Below are 21,900 nucleotides of genomic sequence, written 5' to 3' on the forward strand. Positions count from 1 at the left end.
CTGTAATCTAAGAACGTTCTCCGAAGGAAAAGATGGCTGTTGAAAACCAGCCCAGGAAAGATTAAAAATGATCGGTTTATGATCAGAATAAGTACATCGAAACTATATAGCCTGTTTCCAGTCATTCGACAGGGTCAGGAATGGAATGAATAAAGCCCCATCTAGCAGCGACAATAGGAATTGTGCCGGCTGCCGAAGCACACCTCTGGGGCAATGATCGTTGAATGACAAATGAAATGAAATATTGGACAGTGTTGAATGAATGATGAGAGAGAAAATCGAAGTATCCGGAGAAAAACCTGTCCCGCCTCCGTTTTGTCCAGCACGAATGTCACATGGAGTGACCGGGATTTGAACCACGGAACCCAGCTGCGAGAGGCCGGCGCGCTGCCGCCTGAGCAACGGAGGCTCCTTAAGTACATTATGAACAGTAAAATCAATTGATCTCACCTCCTTTTACACCCCACCGCCTTTAAGTTTATTTACACCCCCCCCCCCCGAAAAAAAATAGAAGACGTGTTTCTTTATGTTTAAAAGATATTCCAAACACCAATGTTCACATCTGTTACATTCAGTTTTGAGATATAAGTATCCCCATAAAAATAATTCACTTTATTTTCACTTCCTTTCACACTCCCCTCCCCCCACCCCGTAAGTGAATTTTTCGGCAAAATATACTTGTTTCCTTAATAGTAAAGGATTTTCTAAATAGTAATTATCACGACTCTAACTTCTTCAGTTTTTGATTTATGTGTCTTCATGAAAGGAATTCAACTCCTTTTCACTCCCGCCCCCCAAACGCGTTTTTCTTTGTTTAAGGAGATTCAAATACCAATTTTCACGTCCGTAACAACTTTAGTTTCTATTAGATGTATGTATTCTCATACAATTAATTCAATTAATTTTTCAATTCTTTCACCCCACCCCCCCCCTTCATTGGATTTTCCGAGAATACGTGTTTCCTTACTTTTAAAGCAGATTCCAAAGCAGATTTCACGTCTGTAATATCTTCATTTTTGAGATATCAGTAGCCTAATTAAAAGAATTCAACACCATTTTCAGTCACTTTTACCCCCCCCCCCCCTTCCACCCAAGTGGTATTTCCGAAAGCTGAAAATACACGTTTCTTTATTTTTAATAGAGATAAAAATACCATTTTTCACTTCTGTAACATGTTAAGTTTTTGAGATATACTGTAGAAATTCACTTTTTAAAATTTCACCCCTTTTTATTTCCCCTTACGTGGAGTTTCTGAAAACAAATCACCTATCTTTCTTTACATTTACAGGAGATTCCAAATACCCACTTTTTACGTCTATAACATTTTACGTTTCTCAGATATTCTGTAGATATAGTCTTTCAAAAAATTCACCCCAGTTTGTCACTCCTGTTTAACCCCCATTAATTGGATTTTCCAAAAACAAAAAAATACGTGTTTCCTTATTTTTAAAGGAGCTCCCATATACAAATTTTCAGTTCCGTAATATTTTCAGTTTCTGAGATATATGTATCCTCATTAAAGGCATTCATCCCATTATTCACCCATTTACACCCCTCCTATTGGGATTTAAAGAAAGCAAAAAATACGTGTTCTTGTATTTTTAAAGAAGATTCTAAATACCATTTTTTTACATCTGTAAACTTTTAAAGTTTTAAGATGTAGACACACTCATTTTAAAAATTCACCCCCCTTTTCACCCTCCATTATTTGGATTTTCCAAAATCAAAAAAATACCTGTTTCTTTATTTTTAAAGTAAATCCCAAATACCAATTTTCAGGTCTGTAATATCTTCAGGTTCTGAAATATAAGTAGCCTCATTAAAGGCATTCAACCGCTTTTTCACCCTTTTCCACCCTTCCAATTGGGATTTTCCGAAAACAAAAATATACATGTTTCTTTATTTTTAAAGGAGATTCTAAATGCCAATTTTTACATCTTTAAACTTTAAAAGTTTTGAGATATAGATAGACTCATTTTAAAAATTCACCCCCTTTTCACACCCCCCATTAATTGGATTTTCCAAAAACAAAAAATATGTATTTCTTTATTTTTAAAGGAGATCCTAAACACCAATTTTCAGGTCTGTAATATCTTCAGTTTCTGAGATATAAGTATCCTCATGAAAGTCATTCAACCACGTTTTCACCCCTTTTCACCCCTCCTATTGGGATTTTCCGAAAACAAAAAAATACGTGTTTCTTTGTTTTTAATGAAGATTCTAAGTACCAATTTTTACATCTGTAAACTTTAAGAGTTTTGAGATATAGATGCACCCATTTTAAAAATTCACCCCCTTTTCACCCTCCCATTAATTGGATTTCCCCCAAACAAAAAAATACGTGTTTCTTTATTTTTAAAAGAGATCAAAAGTACCAATTTTCATGTCTGTAATATCTTCAGTTTCTGAGATATAAGTACCGGTATCCCGATTAAAGGCATTCAACCCCTTTTTCACCCTTTTGTGCCCCTTCTATTGGGATTGTCTCAAAACAAAAAAATACGTGTTTCCTTATTTTTAAAGAAGATTCTAAATACCAATTTTCACATCTGTAAACTTTTAAAGTTTTGAGATATAGACACACTCATTTTAAAATTTCACCCCTCTTTTCACCCCCTTAGCGACGGAATATCCAAAAATCCTCTCTTAGCGAGCACCTACATCTTAATATGAATATATCTCCAAAATTTCATTTCTTTATGTCCAGTAGTTTTGGCTCGGCGATGATGAATCAGTCAGTCAGTCAGTCAGTCAGTCAGTCAGGACAAGCTACTTTATATATATAGATAGATAGATAGATAGATAGATAGATAAGAGTTTTGTCTGTACATTGCTCAGAATTAGAAAAAATGGTATTTCTGTATCGGTCATGTCCACAGTAACTAGGAAATGTACTTTTTTCTTTTCCGTAATGTCTGTCTGTCTGTCTGTCTGTCTGTCTGTCTGTCTGTCTGTCTGTCTGTCTGTCTGTCTGTCTGTCTGTCTGTCTGTCTGTCTGTCTGTCTGTCTGTCTGTCTGTCTGTCTGTACACGCATCACGAGAAAACGGCTGAAGAGAATTTCATGAAAATCGGTATGTAAAGTCGGGGAATTAGTCGCTACAATCTAGGCTATAAATAATTTTATTCGCGCTAAGTGAAATGGTAGTTTAGGGAAGGCCTAAAATGTAATTTTCAAATATTTATGTTATTAGTGGTCGTATCTTAATTAAAATCAGTAGGCAAAGTCAGGGAACAAGTCTCTATAATCTAGGCTGTAAATAATTGTATTGACGCTGAGAAAAACGGTAGTTTAGGGGAAGGCCTAAAATTAAAGTCTCAAATATTTATGTTATTAGCGGTCCTATCTTAAGGAAAATCGGTATACAAAGTCGGGGAATAGTTCGCTATAATCTAGCCCATAAATAATTTTATTCACGCTGTTTGAAATGGTAGTTTAGGGGAAAGCCTACAATTGTATTCTCAAATATTTATGTTACTAATGGTCGTATCGATAAATACTACATAACTAAAGTTATATAGAATTAAATTTTCGATCAATTATCTCTTATACATTGTTACCGTCCCGGCTATGATCACAGAGATATTCATGAATTTGGATTTTTATTACTCCATATCAGCGCCGAGTCACAAGAAAATAGGTAAACCGAACTTAATAAAAATCGGTATGTAAAGTCGGAGAATGAGGAACTACAGTCTACGCTAAAACATAATTTTATAAAACGCCCTAATATCGCAGACTCGAAAGAAAACTAAATGTGAAGGGCTACAATAAAGAAAGCTCATAAAATTGATCAACAATAACATTTCATCGACCATTGTTTGTTGTGATGTGCTTTGTGTCTTCTGTTGACACTTATCTCCGATATATAGGATTACTGCTGCGTACAGAGTTTTTTAAAATTTGCTTTACGTCGCACCGAAACAGATTGGTCTTATGGCGACGATAGGATAGGAAAGGGCTAGGACTGTGAAGGAAGTGACCTTGGCCTTAATTAAGGATCAGCCCCAACATTTTTCTAGTGTGAAAATGGGAAACCACGGAATACCATCTTCAGGGCTGCCCCCAGTTGGGTTCGAATCCACTATCTTCCGGATGCAAGCTCACAGCTGTGCGCCCCTAACCACACGGCCAAATCGCCCGTTCGTACTGAGTGTAACAGCCTACCTGAATATTTGCGGGTAGTAGCTGGGGAGTTAGATAACTTTCTTCTTTAGGATGCCATTCCTCTGGTTCATATTTATTTATTATTAAATAAATGTCTGGTTCATAAATTTTCTGATACTACTGGTACGTAACACATTGGTTCATCATAGTATTCCAGCTATTCAATCCCTAACCTGAGGCTTGATTGGAATGATCAGTGTGCATATTTCACGGAATAATGGCAGAGGAGTATTCACTGCTGTCTGCGGCCTGGTCATTCCAGCTGTGGAACTTTGGACTGTTAGATCGGCACCGTAGTACTGTTCGTTAAAATTGAGAAAATGTTCAGTTTTTTATTCGATCGAGTATTTTATATGATAACATTGCATTTAGTTGCTACATTCCTACTGGCGTCTTTTTAATGACGTATGTTGCCTGGCCGAGGCGGTAAAGGCGTACTCGGTTCGCCCGGAAGGATGTGGGTTCGAATCCCCGTCAGGAAGTCGTAAAATTTAAGAAACTACGTTTCCACTTCCGTAGGTGCACATGGTCCTGAAGTTCACTCAGCCTACATCATAAATGAGTACCAGGTTAATTTCTGGGGAGTGGGGGCAAAGAAGGCTGGGCGTAGAGCTAACCACTCTACCCCACCAAGTGCCGAGGTTACGGATAGTGGAAGCCTTTACGTTCCACCCCTCCAAGGGCCTTCATTGCCTGTACGGAGATGACTCTCTCTGTGATGTTGACTTCAGTTAGGAAAACCACAAAGTCAGTCTTTCTGAGAATCCCGTAGCGAAGCACGGGTACATCAGCTAGTTAATAATAAAGTTAGTTACGTCAAATGCTGTAGATTTTGAAGGGTCAGAATACAATGTTTTAAAATGATATTTTCCAAACTTTGTCTCATAAAATTATTTGGACTCTGCTGAATGAAATAGTGAAGGGCTATAATTTATTATGATACGCTACCTGCAAACATTTTTAAAACATATTTTAGAATATTAATGCACAAGTGAGAAATTTTACAACTTGGGGCATGCTTCTCTTTGAAGTTACCTATTTCTGTAACTGTTCGATCTAGAAATCTGTGGTTTTCACTAATCTATTCCAGAATTATGTGCGAAGACGTTGCCGACTTATTATAACAAACACTGCACATAACTCCAATTGAACTGAGTTTATTTATGATTTTATTGTTGTGAATATGCATCACCTTTTGCAATAGAACTGTTTTATTTCAGTTTATTTCAACTGTAACCACGACTAGGCTAAAAAGTGTTTTAAAAACCGTACGGTTTACAGAAATAGGCACACACAAGATCCTGGTCCATGTGCTGATATTGTAAATAGTGTAGATACACTTCAAGCTTTCCATCAAATGGATAAATGGATAAACTTTTTAGTTTAGTACTTAGGGGAAGATTGCAATTAGCAGTGGTAAAAAGTTTAAATCTCTAAACTTAATAGTTCCTGAAATATTGGGGTATGTTTTCTGTCAAATTAACATGGGCAAGATAGGGCTTTCCGACTCCCCTTACGAGACTCCGGGATGTAGAAAATGTGTCCCTTGGGAGTTGTTTAACGTGCTGGAGGCCAACAACACGGAAACAACCTCAAACGCCAGATGAACATGCTATCTTTCATACTGAGATCTCAACAATAGGCCTACGAAGTAAGGCGATCACTAACAGTGGCGTATGCTGGGGTCAAGACGTGGGTTACCGCTAGGCTTAAGTTACTCCTTTTCGATGGTAGCCCTCAGTATACGCCACTGATCACGAAGCTCAGAGATGGGTTAACTTTAGGGTGTGCTTTATTATCGAGGCAGCTGGGCGTTATGTCCTTTACTTCCGGCGTTTCGAACTTGGTCTTGATGGCAGATTGTGCCGAAAGCCTGCAGTCTAATATATTGGAACTTGAAAATCGGTGCAATGAATATGATACGAAAATCAGTCCCGAAAGTGAATGATGGTTTACAGAACGGAGGATGGTTGCCTAGTTGTACTTCGTCTTAAAACAATAATCACCACCACCACCTGTTTAGAGAACGTCAAACCTTAAGCGTTTTGAGCTGCAGCCAATAGCCAACGGAGTAGCCTGCTGTGTTGTGTCGACGCTGCTTCACAAGCTACTGCCCTGGTCTCTGTTACTGTCGATACTAATAATAATGTTATTTGCTCTACGTCGCACTAACTACTTTTTAAGGTCTTCGGAGACGCTGAGGTGCCGGAATTTAGTCCCGCAGTAGTTCTTTTACGTGCCAGTAAATCTACCGACACGGGGCTGTCGTATTTGAGCACCTTCAAATACCACCGGTCTGAGCCAGGATCGAACCTGCCAAGTTGGGGTTAGAAGGCCAGCGCCTTAACCGTCTGATCCATTCAACCCGGCACTGTCAATACTCAACACCTGATCAGTGGGGATGGTAGCCTAAGGTATAGCAAATTAAAGTCCGCCTTTGTGGCGAAATGGATAGAATGTTTGCCTTTGGTCCGATGGCCCCAGTTCAATTCTCAGAATCAACCCCCTCATAATATTAATTCCCCTGGCTTGGGAACTGTGTTTCATGACATCTTCACCATTCATGTCAACCTCATTAGGTCACCACCAAGCCGACATAAATGACAGCATTATTATTATTATTATTAATAGTAGTAGTAGTAGTAGTAGTAGTAAAATTTTGAATTTTACAGCATTACTAGTCGTCGTACGCATCGTTCAACGGTTTATTAGCTTCCTCGGGAGATCAATGGTGGTGTTCGACCCATGATCACGGGTTCTTCGATTCCAAGCAACAAAAGAGAACACTAAACCTGAAAGATTGCATTTCATTTTAGCAGATCTAGTTATAAAAAGTAACTATATTACTCCTATAACAGCAGCTCTGCAGTGTCTTCCTACAAGGATGCAGAAGTAAACGGGAGTGAAATACAAGCACTCTGTTATCTATGTACTGTAAGTGAGAAGTACGAGGTGAGGAAGTATATACGATGACTAACGCGTGGTTGATAGCAGTGGCGACGGAGCGAAGCCTACCTCACCTATCCCCCCGGTCCCGCACCTGTCGGGCATACAGTACAAGCCGCGGGAATTGGGTCGAGGGGAGAGCACAGCCGCTTGGGCTGAAAGATGTCTCCGATGACTTGCTCTCAGAAATACGTGCGACTTTTTTTCTCATCCTTTTAAAGTTTGGTAAATGGAACAACGTGCCAGAGGCTTGCATTATTATGTGCTTTAGATTTCCATCGTTCTCATTTTAAGTTTGGACTTCAGCGATAGCCTTGGTAGCCCTCAGTATACGCCACTGATCACGAAGCTCAGAAATGGGTTAACTTTAGGGCGTGCTTCATTATCGAGGCAGCTGGGCGTTAAGGCCTTTACTTACGGCGTTTCACATTCAAGGAAGTGAACTTGGTCTTGGTGACAGATTGTGCCGAAAGCCTGCCTGCAAGCCTTAGAACTTGAAAATAGGTGCAATGAGTATGGTACAAGAATTAGTCCCGAAAGTGAATAATAAATGCCTCATTGATATTGTTACATGCCTGTCCTGTCGGTATTTCTTAGAAGAGATTAGTGAGACAGACCCCCGGCCTCTCCTTGTATTGTGCATTCGTCTGGTTTCCCAGTGGGACTTCTATGATGAGAAAGGAGAAATTTCGCTCTCTAGCCACATCGCGAAGAGGAGGCTAGCCGCGAACTGGACTGGGTGTCATCAGCGTTGTCATTTACTGAGCGGAGTACTGTGTTTGAATACGGAGTAGCCCTACTGTGTGAGTGGCGGACTTTCTCTGGAGTCGAGCCAACGAACAGTCACCGTGTGTTGTGTTCAAACCTGTCTGCAAGCAACTGCTGTATGTGAAGTGACTGAGCGTGCAGGAGCGAAGTTAAAGGTGGGATGTCAATCAGGATTACCGCCTCTCAGGTAATATCGGAGAGCCGGACTACCTCCTGTCAGGAGGACAGAGACAGCAATTAGTGGAGAGCGGTCATTCACAGCTGAATACATTTATACTCTGCTCTTATTGAGACATCCCTCAATTAAATTAGATCGATAAAACAGACAGTGATTTATTCGAATGGGGCACCACTACGAACAACTAGCGATGTCAGGGAACAAGATGTTGATTGCTGCCGGATATGCCATTAGTTAAATTCGTAAGACTCCTGTGGAAAACTAGTCTCTGAATGAGTCGACTTTGTTGTTTGCCTTTTACCTACAGATTTTAAAACCTCTTCTGAAGACTTGTCGAGCTCGACATCTTTCCCTAACCTATCGTAATGGCGAGAAACCGGTTAGTACATATTGTGTTAGAACCGGATAAAACAAAACAAAATTCAAGACAAGTGTGGGAACGTTATATTCTGCTTATCATCAGTCTCTTACTGATATACTTACGACATTGAGACATGTAGCTGGAACATAATATTCTACGACAAATAGGTTTGTCTTGTACTTCAAGAAGTACAAACATAGATAATATTAACTGAGCCGCTCGATCTACTGAACCAGAGAAACAAGGAAATGCCATTTGGTCCTTGTTTCAATGACGGTGAAATCCTGACATTCACCTCCCCGCGGTAGAGAGGGGGCAACGAATACATATAAAAATAATATTTTATATGCAGGCGGCTAACGAATGAAGGGACCGATTATCTCCCGGTATAAGGAGATCCCCTATACCAAGTGCGAACAGTCTCTTTGAGAGTGGATGAGCGGGTATGGGTAAGGGCGCTCTATTGTCCTGGGGACAAGAAATTGTTCCCAAAGGCCGAGGAACCAGTTTGGTCTACGGCATTAGGATGCAGAAGGCAACGGGAAACCACTGCATTAAAGATCCTTAAGAGATATTCCAATAAATTCACATGGCATGGCTGCAACATCAAGATCTGAGCTGGCCGTGTGGACCGTCAACCTCCGTTCGGAGACGACGTCTTAAAAAGAAGAATCTACAGTAAGTCATAGTGTAAAGTTTTGAAATACTTAAGGTACTTAAGGTGTGAATTTGTAAGCCGTAGTGTTAAGCACTGGAAATACTTAAGTTGTATGTCAATTTGTATATGATGATGCTGGATTTAGAATGTTATACTAGTAGTATTTCTTTTAATACTGTATTTCCTTTCTATGAAATTGCTGTTGTAGTCTTGTAGTAGTAGTAGTAGTAGTAGTAGTAGTTGTGTAATTATGTTTTAACTTTACTTTATTATCACACTACTGTAAGGTCCGACTCGTTGGCTGAATGGTCAGCGTACTGGCCTTCGGTTCAGAGGGTCCCGGGTTCGATTCCCGGCCGGATCGTGGATTTTAACCATAATTGGTTAATTCCAATGGTCCGCGGGCTGGGTGTTTGTGCTGTCCCCAACATCCCTGCAACTCACACGCCACACATAACACTATCCTCCACCACAATAACACGCAGTTACCTACACATGTCAGATGCCGCCCACCGTCATCGGAGGGTCTGCCTTACAAGGGCTGCACTCGGCTAGAAATAGCCACACGAAATTATTATTATTACTACTGTAAGTGACCATTTCCCAATTGCGATGTATTTGTTAATAATAATAATAATAATAATAATAATAATAATAAAGTATGCATGAGACAGGAGGAGAGGGTGGCCCGCTCTCCACAAAACCCGGTCTCTTCGAACCCAAGTCAAAGCGACAAAATCTCCCAAGGTGAGCTAAGAAGGCTCTGAGAGGCAAACGATTTATCTCGGACGCCGACGTTAAGCTGTACGCTCGGAAATGGTTCACAACGCAGCCCTCCAGGAATTTTGCGAGACGGCCATTGACCGCCTTGTGTCACAGTGGGACAAGTGCCTCAGCAGTGCTGGGCAATACTTTTGAAACAACGGTACAGGTTTTAATTTTACAGCCTCCGGCTCGTTTCTTTTTGAATGGCCCTTATAGATGTCATTAAAACCTTCTTCAGCTTATCGCAGATATTTCTGAAATCGCTGAGAGCCACACAGGCTGATATCGGTTTTGGCTGGATAGTCATATCGGTGCCGGGCCAATTCTGCGAATAAAACTTCAACCCGGGATCGACCAGAATTCAAACCTCAGCCTTTTCGTTTGGAAACCAGCAACTAAGCCAACGAGCTCACCACGCTCATCAGAACTTTCATTCTTAGGTCGCTACGAGTCACCCAGGCTCATTTTGTTTTCGGCCGGGGGTTTAAGACAGGATCCCCTTTTTTAGCGTCGCGTGATTTTTGAGATGAAAGTCTCAACCCAGGATCGGCCAGGATTCAAATTCTAGACCTACGAATGTGAAGCCAGTAGGTACGCCACTGAGCTAATAACGCTCCCCGACTAACTCATTCAAATTCTAGACCTACGAATGTGAAGCCAGTAGGTACGCCACTGAGCTAATAACGCTCCCCGACTAACTCATCCCAGGAAGTAACAAGATAAGTCACGGGAAGCGTTTTTTGTCTCTTTACAATACAAAATCACCGTTATATGAAACAGCTTTCTAAATTATGGTTTTGGTTGGATTTTGTTTAATTCAAAATGTTAATGAATATCTGTTTTGGATGGTGAGTGAAAGTGACTTATCCCATATTGGGCAGGCATTATTTTCTGATGTGGACCAGTCAAAACCAAAGTGGTGTAAGGCACATTTGTGTATTGTTAGCTGGAAAGATTTAACAGTCCTCTTTAACAAATGATGATGATGATGCTTGTTGTCTTAAGGGGCCTAACATCGAAGGTCATCGGCCCTCTTTAACAAATACAAGATACTGATGTCCACGTCTACAATAACAATAGAAAATATACTACATCCAAGGCAAACTTGACTTATCTGGTTGAAGCCACTTTTATTAACAATATTCAGAATATTAACAAGATAACTCAACTTATCAGGTTCTCGCCGGGGGCTGTTTTGTATTCCGGAATAATCTGGAAGTAAAATGTCTTCAGTATTATGACGTAATGACTTATCTTGTTAGTGTCAAGGAATCGAGGGCATTGACTTTAGTAGATTACTACAAAAATGAAAAATAAAAATTTGTTTTAAAAGTTGCTTTACTTCGCCCTGACACAGATGGCTCTCATGGCAGCGATGGGATAGGAGTGGGAAGGAAGCGGCCGTGGTCTTAATTAAGGTACAGCCTGGTGTGAAAATGGGAAACCACGGAAGACCATTTTCGCGAATGCAAGCTCACAGCTCCTCGCCCCTAACCACACGGCCAAATCTCTCGGAAAATTAAAAAAAGACGCCTGGTTTTTCCCCGGGATGAGTGAAATTATACCTTATGCCATTATTTCTGAGAAACTCAGTGACTGAACCAGGCATGCTTTTAGGAAACTACCATATACTTTGTACAAACAAACGTTATAAGGTCATATCTGCTACGCAGGAGCGGAACAGTCCAGAGCTTTTATCGGAAGAATATTGTTGGCTGAACCCGCGAGCGGCAGTTAGTTGGCGTCAGCTGAGACTGAGGTGATGGCGCAGCTCAACAAGGCCACATTTGTGTACGGAGAATCTGGAAGAAACAGCTGTAGATCATAATCCATTGCTTCGACACTTTCACATTGACCAGCGCTAATTTCTCTGGGAAATGCAAATATACTCGGCCTTCTGGATAGAACACCGAGCTGTCACAAGGAAGATGCAATCTCCCTCGCTGTTTGTTGATCCACGAGTTATGTTTCCGGTCCTGGTTTACACACGGTCATATAAACGCCCAATTAAAATTTCCGTGCCTATATGTCTCGCGGGAAGCTCAGCCCAGTTACGTAAATATCTAGTTCCTGTGAGACTGTGTAATCCTCGGTCACAAACAAGAACAGCTAAAACTATGTCACTAGATAAAGAATGACCCGTTCTTCCTGAATACAAGTGTTGGTGATTCTCTGCTATGTTTCCTCCACCGTTGTGATCTAGCAGGTGGCCTAGGTTCGATTCCCTGGTCTTCCCTGAATATAAGATTAGTATACGCAACAGAAAAAGGTACTCAGCCTCACGAGACAATTCGGAAGAGCAGTGGGTCAAAATTCGATTCTCAGTCGTGCTAGAGCGGGTAATATAGTAACCTTCTTATTCTTCTTATTTTTCTCCCTGGCTTTCTTCTAATTACTTGTGGTCGGCACTCCATGTAGACTTGGCTCTAGTTTACAGGCAGAATCCCTAATGACATCAAACCTATGTGGAGGGATGTACTCACACTGATGTGCTGTCCTCGAGCCAGACGAATTAACTCGACTCGGCCGGGAACCGACCATTTATCTTCCATAATAATAATAATAATAATAATAATAATAATAATAATAATAATAATAATAATAATAATAATAATAATATTGGTTTTATGTCCCACTATTTTTGACACTTTTCGGAGATGCCGAGGTGCCGGAATTTTGTTCCGCAGGAGTTCTACCGATACGAGTCAGTGAATCTACCGATACGAGGCTGACGTATTTGAGCACCTGCATATACCAGCGGAGTGAGCCAGCATCGCTACCTTCTGCGTCACTCGGCTCGGCTCTTTCATAAGTGATTTTAATAATAATAATAATAACAAACGTATGCAAAATCCACTAGTGGCCGTTTTTGACAACGCTGTCACAGAGTACTGAGAGTGGTAGGCTTTTTACAACGTGCCACGCAGGATAGATGACAATCATAAATTTTACCTAAAAATTTAATATTTAACTTCTTCTTCTTCTTCTTCTTCTTCTTCTTCTTCTTAATGTGTTTATCCTCAAGGGTTGGTTTTCCCTCGCACTCAGCGAGGGGTCTCACCTCTACCGCCTCAACGGCAGTGTCCTGGAGCTTCAGACTTTGGGTCGGGAGATACAAAAGGGGAGGAAGACAAGTACCTCGCCCAGACAGCCTCACCTGCTATGCTGAACAGGGGCCTTGTGAGAGATGGGAAGATTGAAAAGGATAGACAAGAAAGATTGAAGGAAGCGGCCGTGGCCTTAAGTTAGGTACCATCCCGGCATTTGACTGGAGAAATGGGAAACAACGGAAAACCACTTCAAGGATGGCTGAGATGGGAATCGAACCCCCTCTGCTCAGTTGACCTCCCAAGGCTTAGTGAACCCCGTTCCAGCCCTCGTACCACTTTTCAAATTTCGTGGCAGAGCCGGGAATCGAACCCGGACCTCCGGGGGTGGCAGCTAATCACGCTAACCACTACACCACAGAGGCGTATTTGAATTCACCAAACAATATTGAATTTACTTAATATCATATTCTTAATGGGTAAGAGCCTCCGTGGCTCAGGCGGAAGTGCGCCGGCCTCTTACCGCTGGATACCGTGGTTCAAATCCCGGTCACTCCATGTGAGATTTGTGCTGGACAAAGCGGAGGCGGGACAGGTTTTTCTCCGGGTACTCAGGTTTTCCCTGTCATCTTTCATTCCAGCAACACTCTCCAGTATCGTCCGGCTCCATGGCTAAATGGTTAGCTCGCTGGCCTTTGGCCACAGGGGTCCCGGGTTCGATTCCTGGCAGGGTCGGGAATTTTAACCTTAATTGGTTAATTTCGCTGACACGGGGCCTGTGTGTATATGTCGTCTTCATCATCATTTCATCCTCATCATGGCGCGCAGGTCGCCTACGGGAGTCAAATCAAAAGACCTGCATCTGGCGAGCAGAACTTGTCCTCGGACACTCCCGGCACTAAAAGCCATACGCCATTACATTTTTTCTCCAGTATCATTTCGTTTCATCTGTCAGTCATTAACCATTGCCCCAGAGGACTGCGACAGACCTCGGCAGCCGGCACAATTCCTATCCTCGCCGCAAGTTGGGGTCTTTATTCATCCCATCCCTGACCCGGTCATTGACTGGAAAACAGGTTGTAGGTTTTCATTTTCATCATATTGTTACTGGATGCTGTATTCTTCTGATAGTAAATATCACAGCTATAAACTTTACAGTAAAAAGTTCCAGTCCATCTTCCAGAAGCCACTCTCGCATGCGACGTAACGTTTTGGTCTCTACGGGCCGAATTCATAGTCATTGTTTATAGAGTGAAGGAATTCTTAAGTACTAAGAGACTGATTTTTTTTTTTTTTTTTTTTTTTTTTTTGCTAGTTGCTTTACGTCGCACCGACACACATAGGTCTTACGGCGACGATGGGCTAGAACAGGGCTAGGAGTGGAAAGGAAGCGACCGTACCATTAATTAAGGAAGATCCCCAGCCATTTACATGGTGTGAAAATGGGAAACCACGGAAAACCATTTTCAGGACTGCCCAAAGTGGGGTTCGAACCCACTATCTCCCGAATTCAAGCTGATAGCTATGTGAATCAAACCGCATAGCCACTTGATCGGTAGTTTTTTAATACAGTCGAACCTCTATATCTCGAACCTTCATTATTCGAATATTCAGTATCTCGAAGTAACTTAAATTTCCCGGCCGTTTGTTCTATTCTTTGCGTGTAGTTATTTCTCTATTACTCGAAATTTGATTACACGAATTTCTCGATTTCTTGAAGCAAACATTTCCTCCCTTCAAGCAAAAAATACTCTGTAACTTGAATTGTGTGCAACATTAACTGTACAATACGGCATTTGTGGTTTGTGAGGAACAGTTAACAAGTAAAGAAAGGGTCACAGTGATGCTGGGAACTAATATGCGGGAAGTGAAAATAGAAAACGTCTAGTAATCGGAAAATTGGCAGAGCCTCGCTGTTTCGGGGGTGTGAGTTAATTACCGGTCACGTACAAAAGCAACCCCCGAAGTCGCGGATAACAAGCTCCACTTACGAATCTAGTCTGCATGGCATTGACGAGAAGTTCCAACGTGAATGGAGAAAGGTTAATAGTAACAAACAGAAGAGACTAACGGATTTTCCAAAGGTGTTAACTGATTTATAGCCGGCCCCGTGGTGTAGGGTAGCGTGCCTGCCTCTTACCCGGAGGCCCCGGGTTCGATTCCCGGCCAGGCCAGGGATTTTTACCTGTACCTGAGGGCTGGTTCGAGGTCCACTCAGCCTACGTGATTAGAATTAAGGAGCTGTCTGACGGTGAGATAGCGGCCCCGGTCTAGAAAGCCAAGAATAACGGCCGAGAGGATACGTCGTACTGACCACACGACACCTCGTAATCTGCAGGCCTTCGGGCTGAGCAGTGGTCGCTTGGAAGGCCAAGGCCCTTCAAGGGCTGTAGTGCCATGGGGGTTTGGGTTTGGGGTTAACTGATTTATGTTTCTTGTTTCACTGCTGTACAGTATGTACTGTATCCCGTCTTCTAAAAAGTTACAATGATTAGAGTTATAATTTAAGTGATGCCCTAAAATAGATTTTATATATTTTAAATCATCATCATCATCGGCTTTTCCCTCGGACTCAGCGAGGGATCCCACCTCTACCGCCTCAAGGGCAGTGTCCTGGAGCTTCAGACTCTTGGTCGGGGGATACAACTGGGAAGAATGACCAGTACCTCGCCCAGGCGGCCTCACCTGCTATGCTGAACAGGGGCCTTGTTTAGGGATGGGAAGATTGGAAGGGATAGACAAGAAAGAGGGAAGGAAGCGGCTGTGGCCTTAAGTTAGGTACCATCCCGGCATTTGCCTGGAGGAGAAGTTGGAAACCACGGAAAACCACTTCCAGGATGGCTGAGGTGGGAATCGAACCCACCTCTACTCAGTTGACCTCCCGAGGCTGAGTGGACCCCGTTTCAACCCTCGTACCACTTTTCAAATTTCGTGGCAGAACCGGGAATCGAACCCGGACCTCCGGGGGTGGCAGCTAATCACGCTAACCACTACACCACAGAGGCGGACCTTATTTCATATGTAATAATTTAAAACAGTTAGAAAATGTTCCGGCAGATCCATTCACTAGACCTTGTTTGTAGCATGTGGTAAATTGACGTAAATTATTTTAAGGATTCATTAACAGCCCAGATTAGATTTTAATTCAGCTGAACAAACTGAAGCCGCCTCTGTGGTGTAGTGGTTAGCGTGATTAGCTGCCACCCCCGGAGGCCCGGGTTCGATTCCCGGCTCTGCCACGAAATTTGAAAAGTGGTACGAGGGCTGGAACGGGGTCCACTCAGCCTCGGGAGGTCAACTGAGTAGAGGTGGGTTCGATTCCCACCTCAGCCATCCTGGAAGTGGTTTTCCGTGGTTTCCCACTTCTACTCCAGGCGAATGCCGGGATGGTACCTAACTTAAGGCCACGGCCGCTTCCTTCCCTCTTCCTTCCCTTCCAATCTTCCCATCCCTCCACAAGGCCCCTGTTCAGCATAGCAGGTGAGGCCGCCTGGGCGAGGTACTGGTCATACTCCCCAGTTGTAACCCCCGACCAAGAGTCTGAAGCTCCAGGACACTGCCCTTGAGGCGGTAGAGGTGGGATCCCTCGCTAATTCCGAGGGAAAAACCTAACCTGGAGGGTAAACAGGTGATGATGATGATGATGAACAAACTGAACTCTAAACTCTGTGGCTCATTAAAAAAATAATGAGTACAGTTCTGTGTCGCATGGTCGTCTTAGCTCCAAAAGTCAATACCTCAGACGTGATTTACAAAGAGTTTCTGGGGTAAATGAAACTATTTTTCGGTGAGCTTTTATACTTTAGGGATTTTCAGATAATATTTTAGTACAATGCCGAGGAACGATTACATTTGTCAAATTAAGTAATCGACGGGAGCGAAGCCGCGGGTAACTTAGTTTTTAATATACCGAATGGTACAGATGCCCCTATTCACTGAATTTTATGCAACCCTCAGATTATAGCCTAACCTAAAAACATTGACCTTGGCTACTCAACAGTGATGTCTGGTCTTACTACGCTTTCTGTGATTCGTTTATTCGTGTCAACGAAATTAGCATTAACGATAAAATACCGAATGATTGTAAAGAATCGTGAAAATTCTGTATCACAGAAACTTCATGTACAGAGAATATAATGGCCGAATGACTAGAAGTAGTGTTGATATAACGTTGGCAAATGACAGCATGTGATGTCCGATTCACTGGCTGCATGGTGAGCATTGAGGCTTTCGATTTAGAGGGTCCCGGGTTCGATTCCTGGCCGGGTCGAGTATATTAATCGCGTGTGATTAATTCTTCTGGCTCGGGGACTGGTCCTTTTTGTGTTTGTCCCAACCTTTCATCTTCATATTCAGACAACGCACTACACTAATAACCACCACTGAAACACGCAATAGTGATTACATTCCTCCATATAGGGTTGCGTCAGGAAGGGCATTCTGCCGTAAAAGCGGGCCAAATCCACATGTGCAACACAGTTCGCACATGCGACCCTACAGATGTGGGAAAAGTGGTAAAAAAAAGACGACAAAATGCGAGCACATGGTAGCCGAGCGTGCTTGAAGTTAGAGGAGGAAAGCGGCGCTTTTCTTTTTTCGGCGGTTCGAATCCGATATAGGACAAAAAAAAATGATTTCGTTGTTAAATGTTCGTTCGAGTCACTTTGTCAAAGACAAATCTAAATCATAATCAATTCTCATGTTGCAGGTACTACGTTATATTAATTTCTAAGTAGCTCTTAAAAGAGCTATTTGCAGTAAAATAAGCAATTACCGACAGAGGTGCAATTGGCTTGTGCATGGCCATTCGAATAATGAAGGAAATATTGAAAACTAGCAATTAGCCTACCAGCGGCTTCGCTCACGTGGATTTCGTAGTTTGATCAAAGTAATTGTTCCTCGGCATTGTACTATGACATTATATGAACATTCCTAAAGTATAAAAACTCACCCAATAATTGAGTTTCATTTACCCCAGAATTTATTGGTAAACCATGTGTGTGGTTTTTACCTTTTGGGGCTAAGACGACAATGCGACATAGAACTGTACATGTGAGAAACAGTCTTCTCTCAAGTCGAAAAAATAAATACATGTTTATTTTTAAAGGAGATTGCAAATACCTATTCCCACATTTGTAACATCTTCAATTTCTGAGATATACATAAGTATCCCCGTAAAAAGAATTCAACCCCTTGATCAGTCCTTCCCCCACCCTCGCCCCCATCTAAGTGTATTTTCCGAAAACAAAAATACATGTTTCTTTATTTTTAAAGGTGACTCCAAATACCCATCTTCACGTCTGTAACATCCTCATAAAAATAATTCAACTATTTTTCTCTTCTTTTCACCCCCTGTTAAGTGTCTTCTCCGAAAACAAAAAGGCACAGGCTCCTGTATTTTTAAAGGACTTTCCAAATACCAAGTTTCTTGTCTCTAACATGTTATGTTTTTCACATATAATGTAGATACACCGGTACTCATTTGAAAAATTCACCCGCTTTTCCAATACTTTTCAGCCCCTTAACTACATTTTCCGCAAACAAAAACACGTGTTTCATTATTTTTAAAGGAGATTCCAAATACCAGTTTTCATGCCTGTACGTGTGTAACACATTCAGTTTTTGAGGTAAATGTATACTCGAATAATTCAACTTTTTCCTCTTCACTTCTTTCTACCTCTCTCCCGCCTTAAGTAGACTTTCCGAAAACAAAACAAAAAAATACGAGTTTCTTTATTTTTAAAGGAGATTCCAAGTACCAATCTTTAAGTCTGTAAACTTTTAAGTTTTTGAGATATAGATATCCTCATTTTAAAAATTCACCCCCATTTTCACCCCCTTAGCGGCGGAATATCAAAAAAATTCCCTTAGCGAGCACCTACATGTTAATATGAATGTATCCCCAAAATTTCATTCCTTTATGTCCAGTAGTTTTGGCTCGGCGATGGTGAATCAGTCAGTCAGTCAGGAAAAGTATGTTATAGGCCTATATATTGAAAATGACCACCTCCTTCGTTAATGCTTATCTGAGTACGGTAGAGGTAAGTCATTCTTGTTTGCTGCAACGTATGTGGTAGAACCTGCCTCCATTTTGCTGTAAAGGTTACTATGCGCAGTTTCATGTGCCCTACGCATAAAGTAAAGTCGTTCTTCGAGTCGAACATGCGTAGTTGTTTGTTTGAATGGGTGTGTCATAATGTGCTGACAATAGGTGCAGTGTGCTTCATTCGTTGTCGCCGTTTGCCGTATAAAAGTCGCATGTTATTATTGCTTTCTGTTGTATGTTTTCTTTCTAAAGGTGAAAAGTGAATTTTGAGACTTGAGGAAATTAAACCTTAATCAGTTCAAGCCTTAAGAGTATAAAAATAAAAATGGAAAGCTCGCAGCTAGATTCGAACTGTGAAACCGTCGGGAAAATTACATGCTGGCTGCTATTAGTACCATATAGCCATTCCAGGCGACGAAGACTAGGTATCATATCTCTTTACCGGGCGAATTGGCCGTACGGTTAGGGGCGCGCAGCTGTGAGCTTGCATCCGGGATATAGTGGGTTCGAATCCCACTGTCGGCAGCCCTGAAGATGGTTTTCCTTGGTTTCCCATGTTCACACCAGGCACATGCTAGGGCTGCACCTTAATTAAGGCCACGGCCGCTTCCTTCCCACTCCTAGGCCTTTCCTATCTCGTCGTCGCCATAAGACCTATATGTGTCGGTGCGGCGTAGCAAAAAAGCGTATCTTTGTACTAATGGCATAATCTACGCCAACGCTTCGAAACTGATCTTGTATGTTACAAATTCTGAACTCGAATGTACAGACAGGCTTACTTTGCTGCAAGCACTACAGTATGGTAAATAATCATGTTTCTCTTAAGCCCAGATAGTTGCAACCATTCCCTACGAGTAGATTATGTACCTATTACTTGGTTAAATTAGTTCAGCATTATGTTTCAGGTGTTATTCACAATGAATTTGTCCGTAGTCGGTGCTTACGTGGCGAAAATTATTATGTCTGTTCATTATAGATTCCTTAGAAGAATATCTGAGACTTCAGAAAAATCAAGGCTTCATAAAGGATGCCTAGAAGAGTGCGGCATGAAAATGTAACAAGGCATGACTCAATACGGTTTCGAACTCTCACTGTTCTATGTAGCTTATCCAGCTACATCTAACATGCCCAATTCCGCGCACCTACTTCCTGCTTTATAGTTTATCTCTTACAACTCTGTAGTCTGTATTCACGACGAGAGCGAAAGTTCTCGCTTCGTAATGTTGCTGATGTGTTACAGCCTTATGGTTCAGTTGTATGACTTCATTGAACGCTGTAACGGTAGTAAATACATGGCGTACGTTATCACATCTGCTGTACAGCATTTGCGTGCCATAGTTTATAAAATACTGTGAAAAACGTGTTTCTATCTAATTCGATGTGATGAGACTATAGAAAATGGCGGTGAATTGACATGTCTGTAATTGGTCCTAACCCATCACGTTTTCTATGATAACGTTACCACCCTCTTCTGTCAAAAGAAAATAGCCTCTTGAATCAGTCAGGTGCGCAATTCTCTACCGACAGGTAAAGGAGTGGCTATGGTTTGTAGAGTAGAGTAACATTTCGCAAAAATGACGGGAGTATTGGACTCCGCTCTACATAAAATAGTACAGTGTTTTTGAGATGGGCCTCACTTGCTGACATTTGTACCGTTTTTGCATTTTGTGGGGAAGTCTATATCGGACTAACTGTACATAAAATTGCTGCAAGATGTTGCGCAAGATAGGACCAAGAGACATTTAATTCCAAGCTGGTTGCATATATTAGGAAAAAATTGGGGCAGCTGTACCACCCGGTATTTAGAGATGTAAATAGCCATATTTATTTTAATTCATCTCTATCACCCTACCAAAATCGATAACTGGGCCGTCAAATTTGCTCTCTGATTTTATTTGTCTCTCAATTGCAAGTGTGCAATACTGTATGTCTATATTTAACGGATATCTCGCAATAAACTATTATATATACATCAACATTATTAGCTCTAAATGAAAGTCCGCGATAGCATTATGTCTATCTTCAACAAACATCTCTCATTATTCTATTATAGATACACAACAGCATATGTTTATCTCACAACAAAGGCTTTTATTGTTACGAAGTTTACAGATCACCAAACAGCGAAGTGAATGGACCTTCAAGATCTTATCAAAATGAGCTACACAATAAGCGAGAAAATTGAATAACGGACCATAATGTAAGGTACTTTATGGATCTAAAAGCTGGCCTACAACTTCGAAGCATGAACAGGCACTTCACGCAGTGGTAATGAAAATGCTGTGGGTGTCCAGTGGCTTGACTCGACTAGACCATATCAGGAACGATGTTGTGCGGGAGAAATTCGAGATTGCCCCAAAAGATAGATGGAAAAGGGTCATGGGAGGGAGAAAAGGGAGGAGGAAGTAGCTTCTGCAGCCGTCAGGAAACATAGGACTGACCAGGAGAGGAGGGGATCAAACGATGTAGGTAGGGTTGAGGCTCTAGTCATGGGAGATTCTATTGTTAGACATGCGAGGAAAGTGTGTGGAGGAAAGGGAACCAAGGTAGATTGTTATCCAGTAATTAGGCTAAGGCAGATATTGAGGAAAGTGGAATAGAATAAGGAGGGAAAAGAGAAGGTGGTATGTTTCATGTTGGTACCAACAACGTAAGGCAAGCAGTTATAACTACCAACATAGTTGGGGATGTGTGGGATCTGGTAAATGCAGCACGGGTGAAGTTTAAGAAAGCGGAGATTGTTATCAGAGGAATACGGTGTAGGAGGGATACTGCCTGGAAGGTGATTGGGGATTTCAATGAGACTATGGAGTGGGTATGTGGGAAACTGGGAGTGAGATTTCTAGATACGAATGGGTGGCTAGGAGATAGGGATCTGCATTCAGAAGGCCTTCACTTAAACTACAGTGGTACGTATAAGTTAGGAAATCTGTTTAGAAGGGTTATAGGGAGGTATATTCAGGTA

This window comes from Anabrus simplex, chromosome 2, assembly GCF_040414725.1.
Source record: "Anabrus simplex isolate iqAnaSimp1 chromosome 2, ASM4041472v1, whole genome shotgun sequence".
Lineage (NCBI taxonomy): Eukaryota > Metazoa > Arthropoda > Insecta > Orthoptera > Tettigoniidae > Anabrus > Anabrus simplex.